Raw genomic sequence first — 19904 nt, 5'->3', positions numbered from 1 at the left:
TCACATGAGGTCAGGAGTTCAAGACCAGCCCAACCAATATGATGAAACCCCATCTCTACTAAAAATACAAAAATTAGCCTGGCGTGGTGGCGTACACCTGTAATCCCAGATACCGGAGAGGCTGAGACAGGAGAATTGCTTGAACCCAGGAAGCAGAGGTTGTGGTGAGCCAAGATGGCGCCATTGCACTCCAGCCTGGGAAACAAGCGAAACTACATCTCAAAAAAAAAAAAAGAAAAGAAAAAAAAAGAAAAGTGTTACCTGTGGGTTTTTTTTGGAGATGACCTTCATCAGATTGAGAAAGTTTGCTTCTATTCCTCATTTCTTGAGTGCGTTCATCCTGAAAAGTTGTTAGATTTTTAATATTTTTTCTATATCTGTTGAGATGCTTATGTGATTTTTGTTTTTTATTTAATTGATACGTACTACTTCATTGATTGATTTTCTTATTTCGAACCTACCTAAAATATCTGGAATAAATCCTGTTTGGTCATGATGTATAATCCATTTTAAATGTCACTGCATTCATTTGCTGATACTTTGTTGAGTATTTTTACATTAATGGTCATAATGGATATTGGTATATATCCATTCTGTGTTTTGTTGGTTTATATATGTGGATGAGATACCTTTGTCTGGTGTTGGTACCAGGGCCAATAATGGGCTCCTAGGATGGGTTAGGAAATGTTTTCTCTTCTATTTTTTGAAGTATTGGTATTCATTCTTTAAATGTTTGGTAGATTTTATCAGTAAAGCTTGCTGGGTCTGGGATTTTCTTTACAGAAATATGTTTGATTACTATTTCTCTTCAGATTTTCTATTTCTTCTTCAGTCAGTTTTAGTAGTTTGTGTTTCTCCAGGAATTTGTCTATTTAATCTAGATTATCTAATTTATCTAATTTGTTGGCACATATTAATTCATAGTATCCTATTTCAATCCTCTTTATTTCTCTAAGATTGATGTTAATGTCCCTTATTTCATCCTTCCTTTAATAGTTTGAGTCTTACCCCTTTTTTTCTTGGTCAGCCTAGCTAAAGTTTATTGATTTGTGTTAGCCTTTTCAAAAAATCAACTTTTGGTTTTATTTATTTTTAGAATTATTTTTCTCTTCTCCATTTTATTTATTTATTTATTTTAGTATTTATTATTTTTTTCCTTCTGATTGGTTTAGGTTCATTTTTCTCTTATTTTTTCTAGTTTCTTGTGCTGAAAGATTAAATTATTGACTTGAGATCATTCTTCTTTTTAAAATAGAGGCCTTTTCAATTATAAATTTCCATCTACACTTATCTGCATCCCATTAGTTTTGATATTCTGTGGGTTTTTTTTATTAATTCATCTCAGTGTGTTTTTTGATTTCTCTTGTGAGTTTTTCTTTGACCCATTGTTTATTTAGTAGTACAGTGTTTTAATTTTCACATATTTGTGAATTTTTCAAATTTCTTTCTGTTACTAATGTATAATTTCATTCCGTGATGGTTGGAAAACATACTTGGTATGATGTCTGTACATTATTGAACATGGTTATTCACATTATTGCCCTTTTCAACTCAGAATTTTTTTTTTTTTTTTTTTAGTAATTTCTATCTCTATTGATCTTGTCTATTTGGTGTGACATCTTTCTCAGGGGTTCCTTTGTTCTTTGTACATGATTTCCTTCAGCCCTTTGAGCATATTGAGAAGAGTTGATTTAGTCTTTGTCTAGTAAGTCCAGTGTTTGGGCTTTATCAGGAACAGTGTCTATTAATTTCATTTTTCAGGTATATAGACCACAATTTCTTGTTTCTTTGCACATCTCATCTTTCTTTGTTAAAACTGGACATTTAGAATAAGATATTAACTCTGGAAATCAGGTCTCCCTACTTCAAAGTGTGGTGGTGTTTATGTTTATATTTGTGGAGTTGCCTGTTTGTTGAGCATCTTTCCTGAAAATTTTCTGTGAATTATGTATTCTTTTGTCATAGGTGGCCATTGATATCTTTGCTGAGTTAGCTTACTGGTCAGTTAATGATTGAACAGAAATTTACTTAAATGCTTTGAACCAATCGGTCTCCTAGCCTTTGCAGAGGTTCTCACTGTGTGTGTTAGGCATAACTTGAAAGCTCTCATAGGAAGTGCCCAATTCTACTTGAGCTTTCACTTCCCGCTTTTGTAGAGCATCCAGTTCAGCCGGAGGTGTGAGAGTATTATCTCAGGTCTTTACTTACTACAGGCCCACGCCTATGTGTGTGCGTAGCTTTCTGACTTTCCAGGAATATGTTGGAGATTTTCAGTGGCCCCTGTGAACACTTCATCCCCCAGTTTTAAGAAAATTTGTTTTAGGCGGCTGCAGTGTTAAATGGTTGCAACTGATTATTTCCTTTATATGCCTAGATAAAAGGCCATTTGCATCTGTGTGAGCTCTGAGGTCATTTAAAGAAAAGCTCTGAATGCCTGTGTTCAAGGAGCTGTCAGACATTCAAATAGTAACAGTTTACTAAGATGGTGATTTGGGGGAGTTCTAAAGCTGTTCTGTTCCTCCTTCCTGTTTTTGCTAGTCTGCTGTTTTTCATGTGTACTATGATTTTGTGGCTGTTGATATATAAACCTACTACAGAGTTGGGGAGAAGGGTTGAGAATAGGGCAATTTCACGTACCCCAAGCTCACTCTGCTTACTGAGATTTCAGCCGTTTTTCTTGATTTAATGTTTGGATCATTGCATGCTGTTGTTTAATTTCCAGAGTTTTGAAAAAGTTTGATGATTTTTGTCAGTATTCTTACTGCTTGTGTGAACAATTGGATTTCCTGAGACCTTTCCTCTGCTATTCCATGATTTGAATTTCTATTAGTTATTTGTTTTTTCATAATTATTGTTTATGTAACTTTACGTTTGTACCTTCCCCTACTGCCAAAGAAAACCCTTTTATCCTGCAGTTCGGTCGTTTTATAAAATCAATTAACCCTGGAGTCCTAATGTATTTTTTAACTCCCTTTAAAAAAAAAAAAAAAAAAAACTTTAATATGCTGCATACATTTTGCTACATTTAAACATCTATTATACAATACTTTTAATGGCTGCGTGACATTCTGTAACATGTGTCAGAAATACACAATCAAGCGTGACATTCTGTAACATGTGTCAGAAATATACAATCAGGCTGGGCGTGGTGGCCCATGCCTATAATCCCAGCACTTTGAAAGGCCGAGGCTGATGGATCATCTGAGATCAGGAGTTCAAGACCAGCCTGGCCAACATAGTGAAACCCTGTATCTACTAAAAATACAAAAATTACCCAGGTGTGGTGGTGCGCGCCTGTAATCCCAGCTACTCAGGGGACAGAGGCAGGAGAATCGCTTGAAGCTCAGAGGTGGAGGTTGCCGTGAGCTGAGATCATGCTACTGCACTCCAGCCTAGGTGACAGAGTGAGACTCTGTCTCAAAAAAAAAAAAAAAAAAAGAAAGAAAAGAAAAGAAAAAAAAAAAAAAGAGAAATACACATCCAAATGCCTCTGGTTCATTTATTCTCAAAATATTTAGTGAACCCCTGTTGTGTACCAGGCCTTTGCTAGTACATTTAGGCTTACTGTAGTATATTTCTATTGTAAAAGTAATGCTGTCATGCTGCTGAATATTTGTACCCATTTTTGCATAGTATTTTTATGAAGTTCTTAGAATTCAGCTCTTACGTTGAGATTTCTGTAACTCCATTGATTTTACAATTGGGCAGTGAAATTTATACTTATATCTGAATTAGTGTCTTTGATTTTTTTGAACTAAAGTTAAACTCTCAAGTATTTATGTAGAAATGTTTTTGTAATTTTTGTTGGATACATGACTTACCGAATAAAGTTTAAATTAACATATTTAATAAAGCTTATCATATGAATGACTGAAATTTATTTTTCAACCTGGCCCTTCTAAATTATACTTTGTTATGAAATGTTAGATTAACTCATCCCATATCTGTTGGGAATGACTACAGTGGCTTAAATAAAAAGGTGCTTATCTTTCTCATCTAATAAGAAGCCTGGAGATAGCTTACTGGTTAGTTGGTTAGTTTTCCTTTTCTTTATGACCTCAAAATGGCTGCTCTAAAAAATGCTAACAAAAAAGTTAATAAAAGAAGAGTGTTAGCTCCTTTTCATCAGAAGTCACATTTTTATTAGACATATCCAAAGTCTGTAGCAGTCCTCTGCTCATGCCTTATTGGACTGTGCTATTATAAGGCCATCTCCAGTTGAACCAGAAAGCTGGGAAAGTATGTATTTCTTTTCTAGCTTCTTATAGTTGTGCTGTTCAATAGAAATATAATGTGGACTATGTGTGTAATATCTAGTAGCTACATTAAAGAAATATGAAATCATTATTATAATTTTTTTTTTTTTTGAGACAGTGTCTTGCTGTGTCACCCAGGTAGGAGTGCAGTGGCTTGATATCGGCTCACTGCAACCCCTGCCTCCTGGGCTCAAGTCGCTTCTCATGCCTCAGCCTCCCAAGTAGCTGGCAGTACAAGTGCGTGCTACCAGGGTTGGCTAATATGTTTTTTTTTGGTAGAGATGGGGTTTCACTATGTTGCCCAGGCTTGTTGAACTCCTGAGCTCAAGCCATCTGCCTACCTTAGCCTCCCAAAGTACTGGGATTACACGCATGAGCCACCACACCTGGCCCAAGAGAAGATGAAATTATTATTATTATTTGTTTTGAGACGGAGCCTCACTCTGTCACCCAGGCTGGCGTGCAGTTGCAAGATCTCGGCTCACTGCAAGCTCCACCTCCCGGGTTCATGCCATTCTCCTGCCTCAGCCTCCCGAGTAGCTGGGACTACAGGCGCCCACCACCAGGCCCAGCTAGTTTTTTGTATTTTTAGTAGAGACGGGGTTTTACCGTGTTAGCCAGGATGGTCTCAATCTCCTCAGCTCATGATCCACCCACCTCGGCCTCCCAAAGTGCTGGGATTACAGGCGTGAGCCACCGTGCCTGGCCGAAATTGTTTTTAATAACATTTTATTTAATGCTGTATAATAATGTTTAAACATGTAATAAGTATAAAAGATTGTCAAGGAAATAGTGCACATTGTTTTTTGCTGAATCTTCAAAATCTGGAATATGTTTTACATTGAAAGCCCATGTCATTTTTGCTTAGCTGCGTGGCAACTGCTCAGTATCCACATGTAGCTAATGGCTACCTCATTTACTGCATGTGGTTGTTTGCTTTCTTTACCTGTCACTTATAAATATACTGAACTAAATTTTCATAATGCAAATGGACAGGAATCAGGAATTTTTTGTTAGATATATGGCCATTAATTGAATAAATTTAAGGTTTTCATGTTTATTAAAGCTTGTCATATGAATAATGGAACTTTATCTTTGGACCTTCAAAGTATACTTTATTATGAAATGTTAGATTGATTTATCCTGTATTTGTTCTGGATGAGCACTGTGAGATGTAGTCACTGAGATGTTTCTGCATTTCCGAGATGTTTCTTCATTTTTCCTGAGTTATCTATTTCTTAAGTTACCTATTTTTTATTTTTCCTTAGTCATTTCTTTGCAGTATCTGTGTATTTTGAATCAGTTACTATTGACCACATATTCTCAGCCACCATGGGAATGAAGCTACTGATGATAAGATTGGGGCTAACATTAGTATTCATTTGTTTGATCTGCTAATAATACTCTTTGAGGATATTTTTTCCAGTTCTGAAATTCCTTTGTTCAGTGTCCCCATGTTGCCTGACTGGGAAGTCTTAAAAGGGAACACTTAACTATTTTTCTTTTACTATATCATGAAAATTCTACTTGGCTCCCTTAAGATTTTTACAATTCTTTTAAAAATTTTTAAAAAATTCTTTTGTGGGAATTTTAAATCAAATTATATTATTTGGTATCTAGTGTTATTGAAAGTGGCTATTACTTTTTAGTTGGCTTTAGTATCCTGAATCAGGCAAAGTTTGTGAATTTTCAGTAGAATTTTTATTATAATGATATACATTATCCATTTTTTCCCTAAAATCTTGAAATTCTTGGATGAAAGTTCTTTAGTATTGCATAGGGTTCACTTGTCACCTGCAGGAGAGGGAGAACTCCTCCCCAAGGACAAACTATTTTAATATTTTGAGCAGGAGGCAGGGTACAGTTTAGCTAAGAAAAGATTTATTCTTTGATTTGAATATGTCTGGAGTTTTTGCCCACAAGTGATCACTGTTTTAGGAAGAGCGTGGCTTTTTCTTCAATAATGCCAGAGCATTCAAAAGGTAACTACTTTCTATCAGTGTTAACAGATGTATAAATAGGGAAAATGTATGAAATAAGGTAAATCTAGTTCAAAATGGAGGGAATTGGGGAAAAGCACTATTTGAAGAGATGATGACTATCAATCTGAATTGAACAAAACACATCTTGTACAAAATAGATAAAAATAACTCTTTTTCTCCCCTGCCCAAGAAAACTCCTAGGGGACAAGAGATGGAAGGAACTTGGGTCCCTAAATGACCTTTGGCATTAATCCATTAATCTGCCCCTCCAACCTGTGTGTTATGAGCTTTAAGGGTTTTTTTTTTGCTAGCGGAAAACAACGCAATGACGAAAAGCACAAGTCTTTGTTCATCTTAAGTGAAACGCCCAACTCTTCATTATTCATCTTTAGATGAAATGCACTCTGTTATTTATAGCTGTGAATGAGAGAAAGCCCCCATGTAGGACCACACAAGTTTATGCATGATGAGGAGGGGAGAGTTAACTGGGTTTCTTGGGCTCCCTATGGTTTAGCTAATTTGAATACCTTTTGTGGCTCCTGTGTATGGGTTTTCTCACTTTGCAGGATAGCTGGTCCTGGGGTAGTTAGGGTAGATACATAATGGTCCAGTGTGAGAACTAATCTAGGAAGTAGTTGGGGTATAGATCTGCTACTCAAGAAGAACTAACCAGCCTCTAACCAGGGCCTCAAAATTGGGTTAAAAAAAATGACTAGGCCGTCTGGGTGCGGTGGCTCACGCCTGTAATCCCAGCACTTTGGGAGGCCGAGGTGGGTGGATATCTGAGGTCAGGAGCTCGAGACCAGCCTGGCCAACATGGTGAAACGCTGTCTCTCTAAAAATGCAAAAATTAGCTGGGCATGGTGGCGGACACCTGTAATCCCAGCTGCTCGTGAGACTGAGGCGGGGAGATCTGCTTGAACCCGGGAGGCAGAGTTTGCAGTGAGTCGAGATCGCACCATTGCACTCCAGCCTGGGCAACAGAGTGAGATTCTTCTAAAAAAAAAAAAAAAAATTATTCACCGTTGCTGATAAGGTCAACCTTCAGTTCCTGTTCCCTTCCTGGAGGTTGAGAGTTGGGACTGAAAGTTTCAATCCTCTAATCATATAGCTGGTTCCCCTCTCAACCAGCCCCCATCGTCAAGAGTTCAAGGCTGTAGTGAACTATCAGGACACCACTGAACTCTAGCCCGAGTGACAGAGCAAGATTCCATCTCTTAAACAACAAAGCCAAAAGAAAAAAAAAATAGCTTTTATTTTATGGTTTTCAAGAAAAAATGAAAATGGAAATTGAGAAATACTATGGAAGAAAAGTGAAAACACATCATATCAATACTTGTAGTATATAGCTGAAGTGTTTTTGGTGAACAGTTTTTAGCCTTGAATGTTGTATTAGGCCGTTCTTGCATTGCTATAAAGAAATACCCGAGACTGGGTAATTTATAAAGAAAAAAGGTTTAATTGGCTCACAGGTCTGCAGGCTCTGTAAGCGTAGCACTGACATCAGCTCAGCTTCTGGAGAGGCCTCAGGGAGCTTTTACTCATGGCAGAAGGCAAACCGGGAGAAGGCAAGTTGCATGGCCAGAGCAGGAGCAAGAGAGAGTGGGGAGGGAGGTGCCACACACTTAAACCACCAGATCTCGTGAGAACTCACACACTATCTCCAGGAAATCACCAAGGGGATGGTGCTAAACCATTTTTAAGAAATCTGCCTCCGTGAATTATTCTGAGTTATTTGCCTCTAACCAGGCCCCACCTCCAACACTGGGAATTACAATTCATCATGAGATTAGAGGGGACACACATCCAAACTATATCACATGCAGATAGTAGAAAAGAGTTATGATGGGAAAATTGTTAAGTTAAATACTAGATTTTAAACGTTAGAAAAAGTATGCCTTCGTAAGCACAAGTAGAAGGAAGAAAGCACTAAAGATAAAAATAGGAATAATGGTATCAAATATAAAGGTAGGATAGAGACTCTCAAAACCAACAGCTTTATTTTTTTAAAAAAGATTAACAGTATAAACTGACCTCTTAAAAAATTTACCAAGCAGATAAGGAAGAGTTAAACAGAGAAACAATATTCACAATGAAAAGGAGAACATAACTGTAAATAAGTAGAGATTAAAAGAGAAAAAAGGAATCTGCTATAAGAAAGTACATGGCAATACATTTTAAAACTATCCAAATGGAATGTGTTCTAAAAACACCATAATTTACTGTTTTGGGTTGAATTAGGTCCCCTCAAGATTCATACATTCAGAATGTGACTATTTGGAGATATAAACATAGTGTTTTAAAGGTAGGGTCTTTAAAGAGGTAAATTAAAATGAGGCCCTTGGGTGAACCCTAATCCAGTCTGACTGGTGTCCTCATAAGAGAGGTAAATTTGGATGTAGAAAGGGATACCGGGGTGTGTGTGCACAAAGGAAAGGCCATGTGAGGACAAAGTAGCAGGAGGATGGCCTTCTGCTAGCCAAGGAGCAAGGCCTCAGGAGAAACCAGACCTGCCAACACCTTGGTCTTAGACTTCCCACTGTCAAAACCGTGGAAGGAGAAATTTCTGTTACTTAAGCCACCCAGACTGTGGTATTATTTATATGGCAGCCCTAGCAAAGAAATAGTTACTATAAGTGACTTAGAAAGAAATAGAATAATGAAATAGACTTATAACAGTGTTTCTTAAGCTTTTTATTGTTGTTGTTATTTTTGTTGCCTCCAAGGAAGGGAAAACTATTTAATTTAAATTCTCCCTAATGTGAGAAATTAAATTCTAAAGAGTAAGATTTTGTTGGGTAGAATTGAGCTTTGAGGGGCCAGACCTTATTGTAATAGCTAAGATTTTTTTTGCTCCTTGCTCTCTTGAACCTCCCTAGGAATGCATGATCACAGTAGCCTTTGAAGAAAGTAAATCATTTTTCAGAAATCTTCCTTTTTCTCTTCATCTTCTCCAAAAAGAGAATAACTCTCTAGCTAGTTAATAGGCACATTTTTATCAAAGCTTAAAGGAAGATATAACTCCTGCCTTATAAAATAGGAAAAGCTCCTGAATAAATTTTATGAGATTGGTATAATTTTATAAAAGTTGATGAGGTTAGTATGAAAAAATCAAATTTTAAACCAGGCTCAATTTTTTTTTCATGTATTCTTTTGGAAACATGCAGCATGAGAATGTAAATGAGTCATGGATAAGGTGTCATTTAACGTTTCACTTGGCTACAAATAAAAGAAAACCCAACCAACAGTGGTTTCAATAAATAGAGGATTTTTTTTTTTTTTTGTCAGAGTCTCTGTCATCCAGGCGTAAGTACCGCGGCGCGATCTCAGTTCACTGCAACCTCTGCCGCCCAGGTTCAAGCGATTCTTCTGCCTCAGCCTCCCGAGCTGCGATTACAGGCACCTGCCACTGCACTGGATAATTTTTGTATTTTTAGTAGAGACTGGGTTTCACCATCTTGGCCAGGATGGGCTTGAACTCCTGACCTCATGATCCACCCGCCTCAGCCTCCTAAAGTTCTGGGATTACAGACGTGAGCTACCATGCCTGGCCAGGATTTATTTTATACACCAAAAACTCTGGGGATTGGAAGTGTTTTCCTAGGCTTTAACGGTCATCAAGGATATGGATTCCTTTTCTATCCCTCTGCTGTATTTGGCAGGAGACATTTATCCAAATTATCATAATATAGCTGGTATTCCTTTAGGTATCGTGTCTACACTTGTATGTAAGAATCAAAAAAGAGGAAGAGGCTTTAAAAACGTTTCTAGGCCAGGTGCAGTGGCTCACATCTCTAATCCCAGCTCTTTGGGAGGCTGAGGTGGGAGGATCACTTGAAGCCACGAATTTGAGACCAGCCTTGGCAATAAAGCAAGAACTCATCGCTCAACTCAAGACAAAAATCTTAAAAAAAATTTTTTTTTTTTTTTGAGACGGAGTCTTGCTCTGTCGCCATGCTGGAGTGCAGTGGCATGGTATTGGCTCACTGCAACTTCTGCCTTCTGGGTTTAAGCGATTCCCCTGCATCACCCTCCTGAGTAGCTGGGACTACAGGCACACGCCACCATGCCCGGCTAACTTTTTGTATTTTAGTAGAGACAGGGTTTCACCATATTGGCCAGGATGGTCTTGATCTCCTGACCTCGTGATCTACCCACCTTGGCCTCCCAAAGTGCTGGGATTACAGGCGTGAGCCACTGCACCCAGCCACCCAGCCTAAAAAACATATTTTTTAAGTTTCTGGAAGCTTGGTCCCATGACATCTGTGTAATCTCATTGACCAGAACTTGGTCACATAACCATTCCTGCTGCTATGAAGTCTTATGAAGTTAAAATCAGGGTTTTTTTAAGAAAGGAAGAGAGACTGGATATTGGTGGTCAGCTAGCATCATGTGCCAGGACCAAGTAATGTTTAATCTTAGAAATGCAAGGATGATTTAAAATGAGAACATCCATTAGTGTAACTCATCACATTAGCAAATTAAGAAAGAAAAACCACATAACCATTTCAATAGGTGCAGAAAACATATTTGGTGAAGAATTCATCACCTATTCATGAAAAGCATTCTAATAAAATGGAATTTTCTTAATCTAATAAAATATATCTACCAAAAATCTACAGCAGATATCCCATTAGAAGCAGACCCTTTAGTTTGAGGGACAAGAAAAGGAAATACTGATAATATAAACTCCTATTTTTTTTTTTTTTTTTTTGAGACAGAGTCTCGCTCTGTCACCCAAGCTAGATTGCGGTGGCATGATCTCAGCTTACTGCAACCTCTGTCTCCCGAGTTCAAGCAGTTCTCATGTCTCAGCCACCTAAGTCGCTGGGATTACAGGAGTGTGCCACCATGCGTGGCTAGTTTTTGTATTTTTAGTAGAGATGGGGTTTAGCCAACCCAGTAGAGATGGGTTTTGCCCAGACTGTTTTTGACCTCCTGGCCTCAAGTGATCCGCTTGCCTCAGCCTCCCAAAGTGCTAGGATTACAGGGGAAAGCCACTGTGCCTGGCCAATAAACTCCTGTTTAACATTGTACAGGTGACCTAGCCAAAGCAATAAGGCAAGAAGTAATAGGTGTGGATGGTGATGGCAGAAATGAAAAAGTTTTCATTTCTAGTGAATTAAAATGAATTTCTAGTAAATGTCTAGTAAATTGAAATGAATTCTTAGATAAACTACTAAAAGTCATTAAAAATATAGTTGCAAAGCTGGATACATGATCAACATATGGAGAGCAATAATTTGTCTATAGAGCAGGAATAACTAGTTAGAAAATTGGTCTAATGTAAAGTAAATATTACACTCTAAAGTACCTGAGAAAGAACCTAATAGCAGATGGACAAAATTATAAAACTTTGATCATAAAATGAAAATCTAAATAAATATTAGCATAAATAATGTCAATACACAAGAATGCTTAATAATGTAAATATATTGTTTTTTGCTATGTTATTAATCTCTAAACTCAACAAAATTTCCATAGAAGTCTCAACAGAATTTTCATGGAATTTGATAAACTCATCCTAAAGTTTATTTAGAAGAATAAGCTGTAAAATACACAAGGCGATTTTGGAGAAGGAAAAATATGAAGGGAGACTTACTTTACCAGATATAAAGCCATACATCCATGGAAGTTCAACAGTGTGATATTGATATGGTGCTAGACATGTTTTCAGTAGAACAGAATTGAGGGTCCAGAAGTGACTTATATACACTCCCCATGCACACACATACATATATAGAGTTAGATTTATGGAAGTGTAGGCTTTCCAGAGCCATAGGGTGGCCTCATCAATAAATGGGTTTCCATTATTTTTATAAAAGATATTGGAAGCCTCTTTTTATGTGACAATCAGTTCCCAGGTGTGAATTGTGAAAGGCACAAAGATTATACTTTTAGAGCAAGGGTGTTCCTTTATATTCTCAAAATTTTGAGAACCCCATAGAGCTTTTGTTTGACCTTATATGCTTATATTTGTTTTGTGTGTGTTTATATCTGTTGATAGTTATTATATTAGAAAGTAAAAGATACATTAAGTGTATTTATTTTATTAATTTTAAAATAATCCATTACAGGCTAACATAAATACTTTAATAAAAATAACATTTCCAAAATAAAAATAATTGAGTGAAAATAATAGCATTGCTCTACATTTTTGAAAATATCTAAATTTTGGCTTAATAGAAGACACTTGGATTCTCTACCTGCTTTTGCCATCAATCTATTGCAATATTATGTATATAATGTAGCCACTAGAAAACTCATGTTACGTTTGTGAGACAATGAGAGGCAAAATAGTTTTAACTTCATTGTCTCTTAATTTTCCTATATCATAATCTGAGAACTACTATTGGAGAAGAAACTTTAGGACAGTATATGTTTCTGATTTTAGGGAAGGGAAGGCTTTCTTCAGTAAGACATAAAAATGTAAAATGCATACACACTTAAAATCAATTTGATTCATTAAAGTAACAATCTTCTCATCAAAAAACAACAATGAAGGAGTTGAAGAGAAAAGCCAAGACTTGAGAGAAGACATTTGTAACACATGTATCTGACACAAGATATGTATGTAGAATAAAGGACTATTACTTACAATTTAAAAAACCCTGGTTATGGGAAATTAGGGTACCTAATTAGGGAAATTCAAATTTAAACCCTAATTATATGCCACTTCACATGCATCAGACTTGCGTAACAAGAGTTAGATAACAGGATACAAAGCGTTGATAATTCCCTGCCCTCTTGAGGTGGGCATCAGTTCTTATAACTACTTTGGAGAGCAATTTGACAATATCTAGTAAAATTGAAGGTGCACTTGGTGTACAATTCACCAGTTCAGCTTTTAGATGATACCTTAGTGTTATGGGATCCTTGGGGTGTTGCTTTTCTGGCCAGAAACCTCTGTGACCAGTGGCACCTTTGCCCAAGGTTTGCTCCAGCCCTCTGGGCTCATTCCACTTGGCTCACACTACTGGACTGGATCCCATGCCTGCCAAGGATGAGCCAGATGTGGAGCAGTGAGGGGTGTGTGAGCAAGTGTAGGGTCTGGACACTACACGGTCAGACATGCTGGCTGCTGCAATGGGGTGGGCAGCTCCAGGTGTTGGCATGGATTGCCAGCTCTCTGCAAGGCTGCAGCTGTACCAGGTGCACTGTAAGCAGCTTCCACAGCTGGCACTGGGGAACACGGTGGCACTCAGAAGCTTGGAGATGCCAGGAACCACAGGACCCCAAAGAGGGAGTCACAGCCCTGGCTCAGGGAGCTCCCAGGTCTGGGCTCCCCAAAGGGCCACAATGTGGTGGGCAAGGGGCATGTTTCAGCCCTATTTGTGTTACAGCTCTTTTAGCCCCACCATTTTTCGGGTCCCAAGTTCTTATCCTGTGATTGGGAAGAGTGAGGTATGCAGTCAAGTGGAGGGTGAGCAAAATGAAGAGGAGCTTTATTGAACAATGGAACAGCTTAGAGGAGATCTGCAGTGGGTAGCTTCTTTCTGCATCCAGGTTATCCTGGTAAGTGTTCAGCTCCTAGCAGGCAGGAGACCATGGAGTGGGAAGCTCCCCTCTGCAAGCAGGTCATCCCATCATCTCTGCAGCTCCCAGCAGATGCAGCTCTCAGCAGAGAGGAGGTTTTGGAGTGGATTGCTTCTCTCTTTCAGCAGGTCATCCCATCATCTCTCCAGCTCTCAGCAAAGAGGAGACCCTGGAGTGGGGGATGTGCATGCCCGTTGGTCCATAGGTGGGCTCAAAAATGGCACCACATGTTCCCACTCCAGTCCACAGGACTGGCAGTCCAGCCCCCAGCCTTCCACTCTCCCTAGCCTGAAAGTGGGGCCTCACCAAGGACCTGCCCCCTTCTGCCCAGGAACCTGTCTTCCTCCTGCCTGTTCATGGCACCTAGGCTATAGGTGCCAAGGAGGGCCTTCAGGCCAGCGCCAAGCCACCCTCAGCCCTGCCTTGGCTTCCCTTAGGTGCTTATCAATGCCCAGAGTCTGGAGGGGGCCAAGGCTGCAGGAGGCTGGCATGTTTGCATAGCCCTGATACCTGGCTGGGCTGTTAAAGCATCCGGGCTTGACCCTGACTTTGCTCCAGGATCATAGTGGGCACTGACAGCAGGGAGAAGCCAAGCAGCAGGAGCAGACACCTCCAAGCCTGCAAGGGCAGGGAGGGGATTTCTTGGGCCCCCAAGAGTATGGAGATGCCTGGATCTACAGCCACAGTTTGGGTGGCTGCAGCTGTGTCAGAGGTGCAGGGCTCCTGCCTGTCTCGGCCCCCCAAGAGCACAGAGAGACCTGGGTCCGCAGCCACAACTTGGGCGGCTGCAGCTGCACCCAGGATGGTGGGGCTCCCCACTCTTCCCGGGCCCCAGGAGTACAGAGATGCCCTGGTCTTCAGCTGTAGCTTGGGCGGCTTCAGTGGCATCCGGAGAGCTCCCACCCCAACTCGGAAGGGGTTACAGATTTGCCATGGTAATGAGTCTTCATCCTAAAGGTGTTGGTGGGGCCTGGACTTAGCCATACCTCCCTGGCTGATAACCTCTGGCTGCCAGGAGTCTTGCCTGGTTACTTCAATGTATGTATAGAAATATTATTTCTATATGTACCATGATGTCAAAATGATTGGGAAGCTCTTTCGTAGAGACATACTAAAATTTCGTTGCAGCACTGTTGCATTAAAAAACTGTTAGGGTAGGATTTTAATTCATAAATGTAGAAATAAAGAGGGAAATAGAAAATAAGCTTTAGGCAAGATCTAGTGATAATTACTGTAAACAAGATCCACTGATAAATGCTGAAATTAGTGGATAAAATTATGAGGAGAAACAGGATTTATACATAGTTCCAAAGCATTTTCCTCAAGATATTTATTAGCTACCAAAGGAAAGATGACAACATTATAAAGTAGGAGCTGCTGTAACTAAGTGATCATGGTTGTTACCACCAGCGAAAAGATACACTGACATCATGAATCCTGTGCTATGATGCTTTAAGAAAGTCACAGCATTATTTCTATGATATGCTTGCCAAAAAATGCATTACTTCTGTCCAATCATGGGAAAGTATTAGACAAATTGAAATTGAGGGACATGTGACAAAATAACATAAAATTTATTGAGGTCATAAGAAATGAGGAATGAGTGAAGAAGAAATAAGCTAAGGAGAAATGACAGTGAAATACAAGGAGGACTAAAACTACTTCACTTTGGGTATCAGGGAGGGTGTTTTTGAAGTAAATTAAGGTTAGGCAAAGCTTTGTTGTTCCTGAGCAGCTACTGACTGCAGGTAGGGCTCAGTTACACTAAAGAATGTGTGAAATCATAAAAACCTTCAGTATTTAGCTGTATAAGACACAGGGGAGAAGACGTTTCAATCAGCACTTACCTTCATTAAGCCAAATTAACTGACAAATATCTTTTTGAAACTTGGGGAAGAGAAATCCTGAAATGTTTCTAGTGGTAAAGGAACAGTAAATGGAAATCATTTGTATAGTACCCAGTATTACTAATTTAACATGTATAACAAAAACTTCCTTTAAACTTAGCATTTGTGCTTGGTCTGAATGGTTTTACTTCAGTGAACATTCAGTGGTCATTTTTAAATTCAGTATCTCCTTATCTAATTTCTCCATAATAAATTTCTTGTTAACAAATTGTATTACCATAGATGTTTTTAAGAGCCTATCCCTCAGAATTGAGGAGTTACTATACAGTTTAGTTAATACTGATTTAATATACTGATTGTTTTTAGCAATATATGGAGAGAGAGTTAAATAATTGTTTGCTTTGGAGTTTTGGTGAACTAACTAAAACTGTATTTTATACAATATAAGTCTCTCTCAATCTCTAACCTGTTTCTTAGCACACATACCTTAAATTTTATAATGTCCATTAAGATTTTGATTTTTAGTACAGTATTACTCTAATTCAATCTCAAATATTACTGTATTTGCATTTAACTCTGTTTTGAAAGTATTTCAGATATTGGCATTATTGTTTTAATGATACTCTTAAAATATCCTGAAAATACCACAGATGACATTTGTATCTGGCTGTTCTAGCTCTTTAAAATTAGAAATATTTCTCTACATACTTTTTGCAGAAGTGAATATCAAAGGTACATGCTTTCAAAGCAAGGTAACAGAAATTAGAAATTGGTATGAAGATGGAACAATGGACAAACAACATTGAGTACATAATAGAGTCAGAATTGAAAATAATACACAGAATATCCTGATCTCGGAAATGGTTATGATATTTATTTATTTATTTAGAGACGGAGTTTTACCCTTGTTGCCCAGACTGGAGTGCAGTGGTGCGATCTCGGCTCAAAGCAACCTCTGCCTCCCAGGTTCAAGCGATTCTCCTGCCTCAGCCTCCCAAGTAGCTGGGATTACAGTCATGTGCCATCACGCCCAGCTAATTTTGTGTTTTTAGTGGAGACGGGATTTCTCCATGTTGGTCAGGCTGTTCTCGAACTCCCGACCTCAGGTGATCCACGCACCTCAGCCTCCCAGAGTGCTGGGATTACAGGCGTGAGCCATCGCGCCCAGCCGATCTTTATTTCTTATATTCTAGCAATGTTATACTTCCTCCACAGCCGAGTTCTTACTAAATCATAGTATTATTTGTGTGAGAACTACAAGAAATTTACATTTCTGAGTTCAGAGAAGTTATACAGGACCACAGTTTCTTATGTGAAGAAATATTTTGAACCAAATATGTTTTAGATTTTAAAACTTGCTGGATTTTAAAAAAACTGTTTTGATACCTTTTATTATATAATAACCCCAGCATGACTTAGGGCAGAATCTGCACATTAATATTTTTGCAGTAAGACATATACATACTCACGCAAAGTGAGGAACATAAGGCAGCTAATCTCATCTCAGTTCTGGATTTTGCTGACAAATGAGTTAAGGAAAAACAATTGGATTTCATAACTTGGGGCATTTTAGAATTGCAAATAAGGGATGGTAGACTTGCGTACTAATTAGAGGTGAGGAAAAAAAAAACACACATAGAACAAAAATTAAGAGCTGTGGTCTTGGCTGTAAGTATAGTGAGAGTTAGGAGAAATTAGAGACTTCACCAAGAAAAGTTCTGAACAGGGGCTGAAGGAAGATTCATAGAAAAGTGTTGCATTTGGAAATGAGCAAGACTAATGGCCAACCAGCCCAATTAGAACCCAGGTTCCTGTCAGAGGATTATGGAATGAGAAGAGTTCTGTGAGGACAGAGTGGGAAGATTATATAGAGGGTTTGAATGTCAAATATGAGAATTGTAATACTGTGTCAGGATTCACAAAACTTTTTTGATCAAAGAAGCAATGTGAAAAATAGCAGGCTTCCTGTGGAATGAATATGGGGTTAAAAGGAAACAGTAGTGTCAAAAGACAAAATTGCAACAATTCAAAAGATCTAATTGACTTTTATTAGTGACTCGTGAATCGATGCCGTTTCTTCCAAAGATCTAGTAAAGGCTCTCCAATGAGTTATGCTCAAGAGGTTGGCTTCATAGGCAGAAAAGAGTTGAAGAAAGCAGAAACAGGGAACAAAAAGCTGATTGGTTATTTCAAAGTTACTTTCCTTACAGGGTTAAAATATAGAGGACTTCCTTATCATGCCAGCTCAGGGAAACTGGGCCCCTTCTGATTGGCTGCTGGGAATCTCCTGTTTTTGTTTTGTTTTGTTTTGTTTTCTTCAGAAAACTGGCCCCTTTCAACATTTAGTTTGGCTGTGTGTCACCTAGCATAAGTGACTACATTCTGGTTTGGTCTGGTCTCTTGGGCCTACTGCAGGAGCTCAGTACAAATCAATGTTGTCTTACAAATTTTATTGAACAGTAGTCAAAATTGATCTCAAGATTTCTAGACTGAGAGCCTGGAAAAGAGTGGTCTGATGGGAAAAAAGCAGAATTGAAAAGTTCTTCCAGGTGGAAGGGTTTAGAACATATTGTTTAATGGGAAATTCAAGTGGAAATATTTCATAATTGAATGTAAAAGCAAAGGTACAGGTTATACGTATTCAGGATTAGAATGGAAAAATCACTGAATTTTAAGCAGGCATTGTAAACATACATGGAAAATCTCTCTCTCTCTCTCTCTTTTTTTTTTTTTTAAAGTTGAGACAAGGTCTCTCTGTCAACCAGGATGGAGTGCAGAGGCGCAATCACAGCTCACTGTCCTCAGCCTCCAAGGATCAAGCAATCTTCCCACCTCAGCTTCCTGAGCAGCTGGGACCACAAGCATATGCTACCATGCTCAGCTAATTTTTTATTTTTTTTTGTACAGGTCTTGCTATGTTGCCTAGGCTGATACTGAACTTCTGGGCTCAAGCGAACTGCCTGCCCCAGCCTCCCAAAGTGCTAGGATTGTAGGCATGAGCCACTGCACCCAGCCATGAAGCTTTAAACTTAGAGACGTGACAAACTATCAAGTATTTTCTGTATGTGTTTTAAAATCCAAGTAACTTTTAAGACCATGAAATAGCTAACATCATGAAAGTGAGCAGGTTTTTTACACAAGAAGGTTTCCCTTAAGGTATATAGGCAAGGTAGCCTGAGTCTGGTAAGCTGAGGGGACCCTGATCAATATTCAAAATTTTAAAAAGTTTACTGTGGGATGTACTGTTCTACTCTTGGGTGAAGTGGTCCTGGAATAGGTGCATGTTTTGGAGAAATCTAGAAATAACTCACACACTCTTCTATTTCTGTGAGGCCTCAACACCCTGGTTGCTCTTTCTTTCACTGAAATGAGGGAGGTATTCTTGCCCCTGAGGGCAGATGTCTGTTGGGGAGGAGAGTGTAAACATCATGGATTCAGGTGCCCCAGCCTTTCATCCTTCATGAGATAACCTGGGTAGACTGATCCCTGATTAACTCTTTATGTCTGTGTTTTTTGACTCTGAGCTTGTTTCTTTCTTAAAAGTATATACATTATATTAATTACGTGTGTGGGGTGAAGGTGAGACATGTATATTGCCACTTCAGAAGGGTTTTGTGTTGAAGGGTGGGCAGATGCATGTATTCAGTTTGCCATATTGAACCTAACACGATGACTATCGCATCCCCTGTGACTTGGACATACATGCCCAGATGGCCTGAAGTAACTGAAGAATCACAAAAGAAGTGCAAATGCCCTGCCGCCTTAACCAATGACATTCCACCACAAAAGAAGTGAAAATGGCCGGTCCTTGCCTTAAGCAATGATATTATCTTATGAAATTCCTTTTCCTGGCTCATCCTGGCTCAAAAAGCTCCCCCACTGAGCACCTTGTAACCCCCACTCCTGGCCACCAGAGAACAACCCCCCTTTGACTGTAATTTTCCTTTACCTACCCAAATCCTATAAAACAGCCCCTCCCTTATCTCCCTTCACTGACTCTCTTTTCCAACTCAGCCTGCCTGCACCCAGGTGAAATAAACAGCCATGTTGCTCACACAAAGCCTGTTTGGTGGTCTCTTCACACGGACGCGCATGACATAGCCCACATAAGAAATTGTCCTTATGAAAATAAAGGAACTTTATTAACTAAGAATTTACCCTAATCTTTGTCTTCCATAGTTTCTTTTGAGAGTATAAGTTTTGTCACATGTCTGAAATCTTTCTATGGAAGCTCTGACTCCTGGCCCTTTGGTTGGAGCCCACTTCTACCTGTGAGCTTTGAG

At 38.9% G+C, this 19904-nt stretch overlaps 1 protein-coding gene across 4 annotated transcripts in view; it reads left to right on the top strand.

Annotated features, from left to right (window-relative positions):
* PHKB (phosphorylase kinase regulatory subunit beta) overlaps positions 1 to 19904 on the top strand; it is a 237259-nt gene that overhangs the window by 59505 nt on the left and 157850 nt on the right. The gene's annotated exons all lie outside the window — the stretch shown is intronic.

The sequence above is a fragment of the Macaca thibetana genome, chromosome 20 (assembly GCF_024542745.1).
Source record: "Macaca thibetana thibetana isolate TM-01 chromosome 20, ASM2454274v1, whole genome shotgun sequence".
In the NCBI taxonomy this organism is placed as follows: domain Eukaryota; kingdom Metazoa; phylum Chordata; class Mammalia; order Primates; family Cercopithecidae; genus Macaca; species Macaca thibetana.
This window is presented reverse-complemented; position numbering and strand designations above follow the sequence as displayed.